This window comes from Spinacia oleracea, chromosome 1, assembly GCF_020520425.1.
Source record: "Spinacia oleracea cultivar Varoflay chromosome 1, BTI_SOV_V1, whole genome shotgun sequence".
Classification (NCBI taxonomy): Eukaryota; Viridiplantae; Streptophyta; class Magnoliopsida; order Caryophyllales; family Amaranthaceae; genus Spinacia; species Spinacia oleracea.
The window spans coordinates 83,631,597-83,642,298 of record NC_079487.1 but is presented as its reverse complement, the minus strand read 5'-3'; the positions used below and the strand labels follow the sequence as shown (position 1 = coordinate 83,642,298).

General features: G+C 42.0%; 2 non-coding genes across 2 annotated transcripts; both read left to right on the top strand.

The window, feature by feature from the left end:
• The first annotated feature begins 5,610 nt into the window (after positions 1–5,610).
• LOC130466499 (small nucleolar RNA R71) lies at positions 5,611–5,717 on the top strand. Its single transcript, XR_008926723.1, has one exon. It is a non-coding gene; the product is annotated as a small nucleolar RNA R71 (small nucleolar RNA).
• Positions 5,718–8,646: 2,929 nt separating this feature from the next.
• LOC130466625 (small nucleolar RNA R71) lies at positions 8,647–8,753 on the top strand. The gene has a single exon (XR_008926797.1). It is a non-coding gene; the product is annotated as a small nucleolar RNA R71 (small nucleolar RNA).
• The last annotated feature ends 1,949 nt before the right edge of the window (positions 8,754–10,702 follow it).

Genomic DNA, 10,702 nt, shown 5'->3' with positions numbered 1-10,702 from the left:
TGAAAATTGGGGTTTTGTGAGGACTGAGAAAGGGTGAAATTTGTTTGGTGGAGGTTGACGAGGATGTGATGAGGATGATTTTGGTGTGTGGATTGATGAATTTGAGTGAGAGATGAGGGAGATATGGAAGTTTGAAGTTGTTAGGGTTTGAAGGTTAATGGGGTTTGTGAGAGGATGAAGAAGATGAGTGAAGGATGAAGTGAAGAGAAAAGGAGGAGAGTCTGTGAATTAATTCGACAAATTCTCCCCTCGCCCGCCGGGCCAAAGTCCGCCCGACAGGCATTCGGCTCGTAAGCCGCCCGACGGGCACAGGTCCGCCCGTCGGGCGCTGAGCGACACTTCGAAAACTTTCCGCGCGCGCCCGGTCGGGCGCTCCTCGCCCGTCGGTCGTGTGGATATTTTTCTTCGCCAGGCCGTATTCGGCCGCCCGTCAGGCGCCGGTCTGCCCGACGGGCGGAGAGCGACTTTCTCCTGCCTTCGACACGCGCCCGGTCGGGCGACTTTCGCCCGTCGGGCAATTTGCGACTTTGCTCCTTACGTATTTTACTATCTTTTCGCACTTAGGAGCTAAGCCTGTACATCATCAAACACCCAAAAGCCGTAAAAATACTCTCTCCTCACCACTCGAAAGCAATAAAAACAAGCTACAAATCACACAAAATAAAACTAAACTATCGAAAGCAATAAAATACGGGTTGCCTCCCGCAAAGCGCTGGTTTATTTCTAGGTCCCGCCCGACCTTGTTACCTTGAATATGCAGTCTATGAGGCGGAGGGATTGAGGTGATGGACCTCAACCACTCATACAGTAGCCCCATCATGGTACAACTTCAGACGTTGCCCGTTGACCTTGAATCGTTCACCATTATCATTCTCTACTTCAACAGACCCAAACTTGCTTACCTTAGTCACGGTGAACGGCCCAGACCACCTAGACTTAAGTTTTCCAGGAAATAACTTAAGCCTAGAGTTAAAGAGTAGAACCTTGTCGCCCACCGCGAACTCTCTATGCAAAATGTGATTGTCGTGCCACTTCTTGGTCTTTTCCTTATAAATCCGGGCACTATCATAAGCATGTAGTCGGAATTCATCGAGCTCACCCAATTGAAGTAACCGCTTCTCACCGGCTAGCTTTGCATCCATGTTGAGCTGTTTGATTGCCCAATAAGCCTTGTACTCCATTTGTACTGGTAAGTGACACGCCTTGCCATACACCAACCGATACGGGGAGGTACCAATAGGTGTCTTAAAGGCGGTTCTGTATGCCCATAGAGTATCATCTAGCTTATCGCTCCAATCCTTTCTAGACTTCGCCACAACCTTCTCAAGGATAGATGTGATCTCCCGGTTGGAGACCTCAACTTGACCACTCGTCTGAGGGTGGTAGGCTAGCCCGGTGCGGTGATAAACCTCATACTTGCGCAGGAGCGCATCCAGATGCTTCTCATGGAAGTGTGACCCTCCATCACTAATCAAAGCGCCCGAAACCCCAAATCTAGGAAAAATTATCTTCTTGAACAGGGAAATGACTGTCTTAGCATCGTTAGTAGGCGAAGCAACGACTTCCACCCACTTGAACACATAATCTACAACAACAAGGATATACAAGTTACCCATGGACGATGGGAATGGTCCCATGTAGTCGATTCCCCACACATCGAAAACCTCAACCTCAAGGATCCCGTTCTGTGGCATCTCATACCTCCTCGATATAGTGCCGGCCCTCTAGCACGCATCACAGGCCATAATGAAAGCCTGTGCATCCTTGAACATAGTAGGCCAGTAAAAACCACATTGTGACAACTTAGCGTTAGTCTTTGCCGGTCCATGGTGACCACCATAAGGTGAAGAATGACACCTACTGATAATACCTTGGACTTCCCATTCCAAAACACAACGCTTGTACAACCCTTCAGCAGTCTCACGAAACAAATAAGGGTCATCCCAAAAATAGAACCGAACATCATGTAGGAATTTCTTCTTCTGTTGATATGTAAGATCGGCCAGAAGAATACCCCCTACAATGTAGTTAGAAAAATATGCGAACCATGGTGACTGACTGGCAAGTGCAAGTAAGTGATCATCCGGAAATGAGTCATCGATCGGTGTAGGCACTTTACCATCATCATATCTCAAGCTAGACAGATGATCTGCAACAACATTCTCAGCCCCTTTTTTATCGCGAATCTCCAGATCAAACTCTTGTAGCAGTAGTATCCATCGAATATGCCTAGGCTTGGCTTCCTTCTTTGAGAGAAGATACTTAAGAGCCGCCTGGTCAGTATAGACTATCACCTTGGACCCAATCAGATAGGTGCGAAACTTGTCCAAGACATAGACTATGGCTAGAAGCTCCTTCTCAGTAGTAGCATAATTAACTTGAGCTTCATCTAAGGTCTTACTTGCATAGTAGATGGCATTCAGAACCTTTTCCTTTCTCTGACCCAAAACTGCCCCAACTGCATAATCACTTGCATCACACATTATCTCGAACGGAAGATCCCATTCGAGAGAACGAATGATGGGAGCCGAAATCAGTGCCTGTTTAATCCTGTCAAAGGCCTCGAGACAAGCATCAGTAAACACAAACGGGGCATCCTTGAGGAGGACATGGGTAAGTGGTTTAACAATTTTAGAAAAATCCTTGATAAAGCGGCGATAAAACCCCGCATGACCAAGAAAACTTCTAACACCCTTCACATTAACTGGAGGGGGAAATTGTTCAATCACTTGGACCTTAGCTCGATCCACCTGAATGCCTTTATCAGATATCAAATGTCCCAAGACCACCCCTTCAGTAACCATGAAATGACACTTTTCCCAGTTCAAGACTAAATTACACTCTTCACATCTTTTCAAGACTTTAGTTAGATTTAGCAAGCAAGAATCAAAAGAAGTACCATGGACACTAAAATCATCCATAAACACTTCCATGATAGACTTAATAAAATCATAAAAGATACTCATCATGCAACGTTGGAAAGTAGCGGGTGCATTACACAGACCAAAAGGCATCCTACGATATGCAAAGGTACCATAGGGACAGGTGAAGGTGGTCTTTTCCTGGTCGTCTGGATGTATGGGAATTTGAAAGAAACCAGAATAACCATCCAGATAACAAAAAAACTTGTGACAGGCTAGCCTTTCTAACATTTGATCAATGAAGGGAAGGGGAAAATGGTCCTTTTTAGTAGCAACATTAAGACGCCTATAATCAATGCACATGCGCCGACCTGTGACTACCCTAGTTGGTATGAACTCATTTTTTTCATTTCTCACCACAGTTGTCCCCCCTTTCTTAGGCACTGCCTGAACAGGACTCACCCACTTAGAATCAGACACAACATATACAATACCCGCATCAAGAAATTTCATAACTTCAGCTTTTACAACATCTTGCATGACAGGGTTCAAACGACGCTGGGGTTGGATGCATGGTTTATGATTTTCATCTAGATGTATCCTATGCATACAAAAGTCAGGGCTAATACCCTTTAAATCATCAATACTGTACCCAATGGCCTTTTTGTGCCTTTTCAACATAATAAGAAGTTGGGATAACTGGTCTGCATCAAGTGCAGTACTGACAATCACAGGGCAAAGTTTTTCATCATCTAAAAACGCATATTTAAGGTTAGCAGGAAGAGGCATAAGTTCGGGTTTCTTTACCTCTTTAACAGGACAAACCGGCCGAACTAACCTCTTCAATTTGGTGCTCTCCGGCTCAGATTCTCCACCATTAAGAGCCAACTCTAGAACATCCACTTCAGCACCCCAAGAGCTGCTATCGCCTGCAGAAGACTCACAACAAAGCACTGCCTCCAAGGGATCTCTTTCGAGAACTTGGGAGACGTTATCACGAGTAATAAAATCAACTACATCTATACGATAGCATTGTTCTTCCTCTAGCATGGGACTTTTTAAGGAACTATTCAGATTAAAAGTCACCTTATCATCCCCAACAGACAAAGTCAATTTCCCACTTTTAACATCAATGACCGCCCCCGCCGTGTGAAGGAAGGGTCTACCTAAGATTATGGGAATTTGAGAATCCTCCTGCATATCTAGTACTACAAAGTCTACAGGTATATAGAATTTACCTACTCTAACAGGGACGTCCTCTAAAACACCTAAGGGGTATTTGACAGAACGGTCGGCCATTTGTAGAGTGATATTAGTAACCTTAAGCTCACCCATATTCAGTTTAGTACCGACTGACAAAGGCATGACAGACACACTAGCACCTAAATCACATAAAGCTTTATCAATAAATACAGTGCCAATGTTACATGGGATGGCAAAACTCCCGGGGTCTTTAAGTTTAGGTGGAGACTTGTTTTGCAAATAAGCACTACATTCCTCAGTGAAAGCTACAGTCTCTACCTCACAAAAAGCACGTTTCCTGGTCAAAATATCTTTCATGAATTTAGCATAAGCAGGAACCTGTAAAATTAATTCAGTAAAAGGAACCGTTACCTGCAAATTTTTGACCACTTCCAAGAATCTGCCAAACTGCTTGTCTAGCTTATTCTTGAGTTGCCGGTTTGGGAAGGGGAGTGCAATAGGTGGTACTTGAATATCTGTCCCCTTCTTAACCTCAGTTGTAGCCTCATTCTCATTGACTACCTTTTCAGCTTCCTTACCATCCATAACTATCTTTGGGATTTCCTCACTGACCAGACCACTAGCAGACACCCCATAATCAACCTCAACCGGCATAGAAGGACCATCATAATCCCTACCACTCCTCAACGTAATTGCATTAGAAGTCTCCCTATTTTTGGGCTGTGAAGGAAATTGGCCTGGTGGCCTCCCTGCAATAGTAGTAGCCATCTGTGCCAACTGTGTATCAATGATCTTGTTGTGAGCAGTAAGAGCATCGATCTTTGTATTTTTTTCACTTAGAGATTTTTGCATTTGTAGCATCATGTTTCTCATCTCTACTAGCATAGGGTCAGGCTGAGTGGCTTGAGCTTGTGGTGGTGGAGGTGATGTGTGTTGTCTAGGGAACCCAGGTGGTCCACTAGACTGTTGGTTGTAGTTGTTCCGTGGTTGGTAGGATTGTTGATGTGGGGGTTGGTATGTTTGTTGTGGTGGATGTTGGACTTGGTGAGGGTTCAAGATATTGTTGCTCCTGTGGGATAGTAGAGGGTTGTTTTTGTAGCCCTCATTGTAAGAGTTGGAGAATGGGTTATTTTGTTTGTAGGATTGAAATGCGTTACACTGTTCAACAGAGCTCCTACATTCTTGTGCATAATGACCAGACATTCCACAACTTTCACAAACAGTAGCAGGTTGGGCACTCATAGCAGCTACACTAGCAGGTTGGGAAGATTGAGCATTGGCTGCTTGCATATTGTCAAACTTATAGTGTAAAGCAGTCAATTGGGTAGTTAATTGTTCAATAGAATTTAAATCATGCTTACCACCCCTATTAGATAAACCTCTAGGATTCCCATACTGGGCATTGTGAATGGCTATCTCCTCAATCACCTCCATAGCTCTAGGCACCTCAAGTTGCATGAATCTCCCACTGGCAGCTGAATCCAACAAACATCTAGACTCATTGCCCAGACCATTATAAAACTGCTGAATCAAGAACCAATCTTCCAAACCATGGTGCGGGCACTCTCTTTGCAAATCCTTGAATCTCTCCCAGACCTCGAACAAACTCTCATCTGCTTGTTGTGAGATACCCAATATCTGACCCCTTAGACGATCTGTTTTCTCAGGTGGAAAATATTTAAAATAAAAAGCAAGAGCCAAGGACTCCCAATTAGTGATTTTCAAAGCCGCCCGATTCAACCCATTAATCCACAATTTAGCTTTCCCACTCAAAGAGAACGGGAAAAGTATCTCCATAGTCTGTTCCGGAGTCAATCCCTTTTGCTTGATGGTGGAACAATATTGGATGAAGGACTGTATGTGAAGATTCGGATCTTCACCTGGTTCCCCACCGTACTGGCGTCTCCTAATCATGTTAATCAATGCAGGCTCAATCTTGAAGGTCTCAGCTGCAATAGAAGGCATGATCGCCTTTGGTAGCACGGACAGACTTGGCTTAGAATAGTCTGTAAGCCGTGGGGTAAGTGGCGGTAGTAGAATTTCGTCACCCATCTTTATCTCTGAACTGAATCTGTATCTGAAGGAAAAAGATCGCCAATATTATGATCAGAATCAGAGTAATTCCCACACTGTGCAATGAAAGTTCTTCGTCTACAAAAGGTTCTTTCGGGCTCAGGATCGAATGGAGTAAGATTACTAGTACCTACGGTCCTGGGCATAGACAAAGACTACAAAACAATGTGAGATCCGGTCTCAAGGAACGTGAGTTCCTTGAGTAGTAACAAACAATAATCTAGGATAAGCAATCAACAACATAAAATAAAACCGTTTCCCCAGCAACGGCGCCAAATTTTGACAGGCTAAAGTCGTATCACCTAATAAAAAATAACCTAAGTCCACTAGCTAGGTGGCAAGGGAAGTCAGGATCGAATCCACAGGGAAACAGGCGTTCTTTCTACTATTAATTAATTAAACTAGACTATTGGGAACAAGAGTTGGTTGATGATTTGTATGCTAGACTACGAACGGTAATTAAACGAGTATGAATCAAATATATTAAGGAATCTAGGGTATAGGTTCACCAACAAATAACAATCCAGGACAACGAACAATCACGATAATCAACAAGATAATTAATTAAACTAGCATGCTCTCTCGAATCGATACTAATCATAGACTTAGAATTAACGGGCTCTCGCTACGTATTAATCCTAATTCCACCTATTGACGCAAGCCTAAACATCAAATTGCATCTCTCGAATCTTAACTTAATATTGCATAACTACCACAATTAAACCTGCGCAAATCTAATTGTATAGTGAAATAAACCAATCAATAGGAATTAATTACAATGCCAACAATCACAATTATACAATGTCCCTTCATATTAATCATGGATCCCCAAACCCTAGAAATTAGATTACTCAAGCATATTAACAATAAACAAAGCAATTAGCATGATTGAAAGCATAATTAAGGCAAAACAAAAGATTGAAATAAGAGCAATACCTAATTGAAGAACAATGGTAAAGGAAAGCTTGAATTTTTGATAGAAAATAAACTAAGTGTTTAGAACAATTTAGAGAGAAAAACTAAGCTTAAGGAAATAAAACTAAGTGTTTAATACTAGAATATGAGATAATAAGATGTTTTACTAAATTAACTAAGGGCTATATTTATAGTTTTGCCCAAAAAGCATTAAGAAAAACCGGAAAAACTAAGTAAACCGCGCGCACAAGTAGTCCCAGGGTTGTCGTCGCCCGGTCGGGCGGCCAACCGCCCGACGGGCGACCAGCTCGAAATCCGCCCGACGGGCGCAGGGCTGCCCGGCGGGCGGAGTGAGAAACTTCTGAAACATCTGCATGCGCACGGTCGGGCGCCACTCGCCCCTCGGGCGGAGGGAGATCTTGCTGCTGCTGCCTTTGATGGGTACCCGATGGGTACCGGGCGAAGATTCGCCCGTCGGGCGCCTGCTACCTGCTGCTCCTTTATGCTTGCTCGCCCGGTCGGGCGAGGGGCAATCCACCGGGCGGAGGACTAAGTGATCCGCCCTTCGTCCGCAACACCGAGTCAAACTTCCGGTGCTCGATCATGAACATCTAGGGCTCCCGTAAGTCGACAATAGTCGTCCCGAATTCCTTCGGGATCATGTAGTGGCCTAAATCATCATGAAACGGGTCTAAAAAGACCAATTTCTTACTAAGTAGTCCTGAAACTCAAGGCACACTCAAATACACAGATTAGTACTAAAAACGGCTCCTAAGAGCTCATTTGACGCATAAAAGTACTAAGGGACGGGGGTGAAAACACTATATAAAACGCACATATCATCTCTCCATCATCTTTAAGAAATATCGCACTACACTACTCAATTTGGACTTTTGGTGGATCTCGAGGTTTTGATAAATGACTCACTTGTTGAGAAAGTTGAACAAGTTGGGTTTCTATCACCTTATTTTGAGCAATGAGTTGTTGGATGGATTTTTCAAAGTGCTCATTCTGCTTCGCTTATAACTCGAATTGCTTGGTCATTAATTCGTTTTGTTGAACTTGAGAAGTAGCATGAGTCTCCAAAATAGAATCAAGGTTAAGTTTAGAAGTTTGAGGTTGAGGTGGACAAATGGGTGACCCTTGTTGAAAACAAGATTGTTGGGTGAAATTAGTGTTGAGTGGGTGAAAGGTATTATTTCCACCAGAGTGGTAAGTGTTTCTTGAAGTTAACTGACAGTGAATTGGGGTATGTCCTTGCACCCCACAAATCTGACAGGAGGAAACCAATGATGAAGATCCAACTCCAAATTGATCGATCTTATGCGATAAAGCCTGCACAGTACTAGTCAACATAGTTAGAGCATCTAAATCATACTTACCTCCATTTCTAACAATGTTCCGACTATTGGGATGATAGTTATCATGCCTATGCTGGGAGATTACAATTAGTCTGGCTTCCATCTTCTCAATCAATGCCTTAGCTTCAGTTGGATTCTTTTCCGTGATAGAACCTCCTGATGCAGCATCAATGTAGATTCGGTATTCATGTGTCAGCCCATTGTAGAAAGTCTGGATCAAAAACCAATCATGAATCCCATGATGAGGACACTGCCTTTGTAAACGTTTAAACCTTCTCCAAGATTCATACAATGACTCATCATCGGTTTGACGAAAGGTGGTTAGCTCATTTCTTAGCCTGGCAGTTTTCTCTTGGCCTAAAAACTTCACTAAGAATTACTTGACTAGCTTATCCCATGTATCGAATGAGCCTGCACCTTCATCTCTCAACCACTCCTTTGCCTTATCCCGGAGAGATAAAGGGAAAAGGCGAAGTCTAATAGCATCGCTACTTACATTGTTGATTTTCATTGTATCGCACTTCTCCAAAAAGCTATCAATATGACTTACAGGGCAATCGTTAGGTGACCCTGAAAATGAATCATTTGATATGAATTGGATAAATTTGGGCTTCAGTTCAAAATGTGATGCAATGACGGCTGGTCTAACGATACTAGAAAGTATACCGGTGGTTGTGTCCGGTATACCATATTCCCAAAGAAATTTGGCAGGTGCTTCACCACCCATTGCTTCCTTCTTCTTATTATGTCTCGCTTAGTCCCTTGCTCACGTGCAGTAGCCTCGATTTCAAGATCAATAGGAATCAAATTTTGTGAACCTGAACGTCGAGTGTGCATGCAACAAGAGAAACTGGAAACAAAATATCAAATAGAACAAGAATAATAGCCGAAGCAAATAACCAAATCTAATGTACTTAGTAAAAATAAATCAAAAAATAACTAATTTAATACCGTTAGTCCCCGGCAACGGCGCCAAAATTGACAAGGCTGTCGCGTGCCTATCAAAAATAACCTAACTAGACCTCCTAACTATGCAGTCGGGCAAGTAAGGGTCGAATCCCAAGAGACTAATGTATTAAAAATAAGCTAAACTGACTTGAATTAATACTAAGTGAGTAACCAAACAACGATTTAGAATGGATAATTAAACTAATTCTAGCTAAGAACGTAATTAATAATAAAACTAAAATCAAGGATTAAAAACACCTAGAGTTAAGTACCACCACTAGCATAATCAATGTAAAGATAAATTCCTACCCCAAACTAATTAAATAAATGTTCACGAGGAAAGATAAACCTTAAATAATACCATAAACCTCTCCCGAGTATCAATGGCTTCCCTAATATGCAATCAAGACCTACTCCCGTGGAATCATGCAAATTAAAGACATTAAACTCAATACCGTAATTCCCTAACAATCCCTTCTACCTACACCCGTGGAGAAATTCATGTCCTTAATTGAAATATTCAAATCCGTCAAAACTTAACTCCCGTTACGATTAAAACAATGGAATGATAACAATACTAATTATCCCTAATCTAGTATTGGAAATTATACAATCAATTAAGCAAGAACAATTAAACAATTAATTTGGGGAGTTAAAAGAATAAATCATACATCAATCATGACTAGGGTTTACTTAACCCTATATTATAAATCTACGCACACATATTAAATAAACAAAACAAGTAATAGAAAAAGGAGAACATAGTATGAACTATTAACCAAATAAAACAAAAGCAACAATACTTGATATTAAAGTTTGAACATAACTAATGAACTATTAACCAAATAAAACAAAAGCAATAATACTTGATATTAAATCAAACTTTAATGAAACTCTTAATTCATGAATCAAGAAACAAAGTCAACTCACGTAAATTAACCAAAAGCAGCGAACAAAGAACCGCAGTACCCCATCTCCGTAGCTGCTTGTGCTCGTCTCCAAAATAAATTCATGGAAGAAACTTTAGGTCTTCTATACTACTTGTATTTATACCTAAATATCATAAGAAGTATACTAACTATTAAACTCTAGTAATTAGCTCATTAAACGTTTAATACGGGATCGAAAGAAGAGTGCCATGGCTCGGGTGTGGGATGTAAAGTAGGCCACGGGTACGCCGTGGTATTGGTTGCCCGGTGATCTTGTATTTGTCTTGAACTCTTGTTTGTATCACAATGTAAACACCTTGTAAACGTGGGTGGCTCATAGACATCATACATTCGTACTCACTCTACCAACAACTTCTCCGAGGTCTACCAACTTGAGCTATTTCCTACAAAA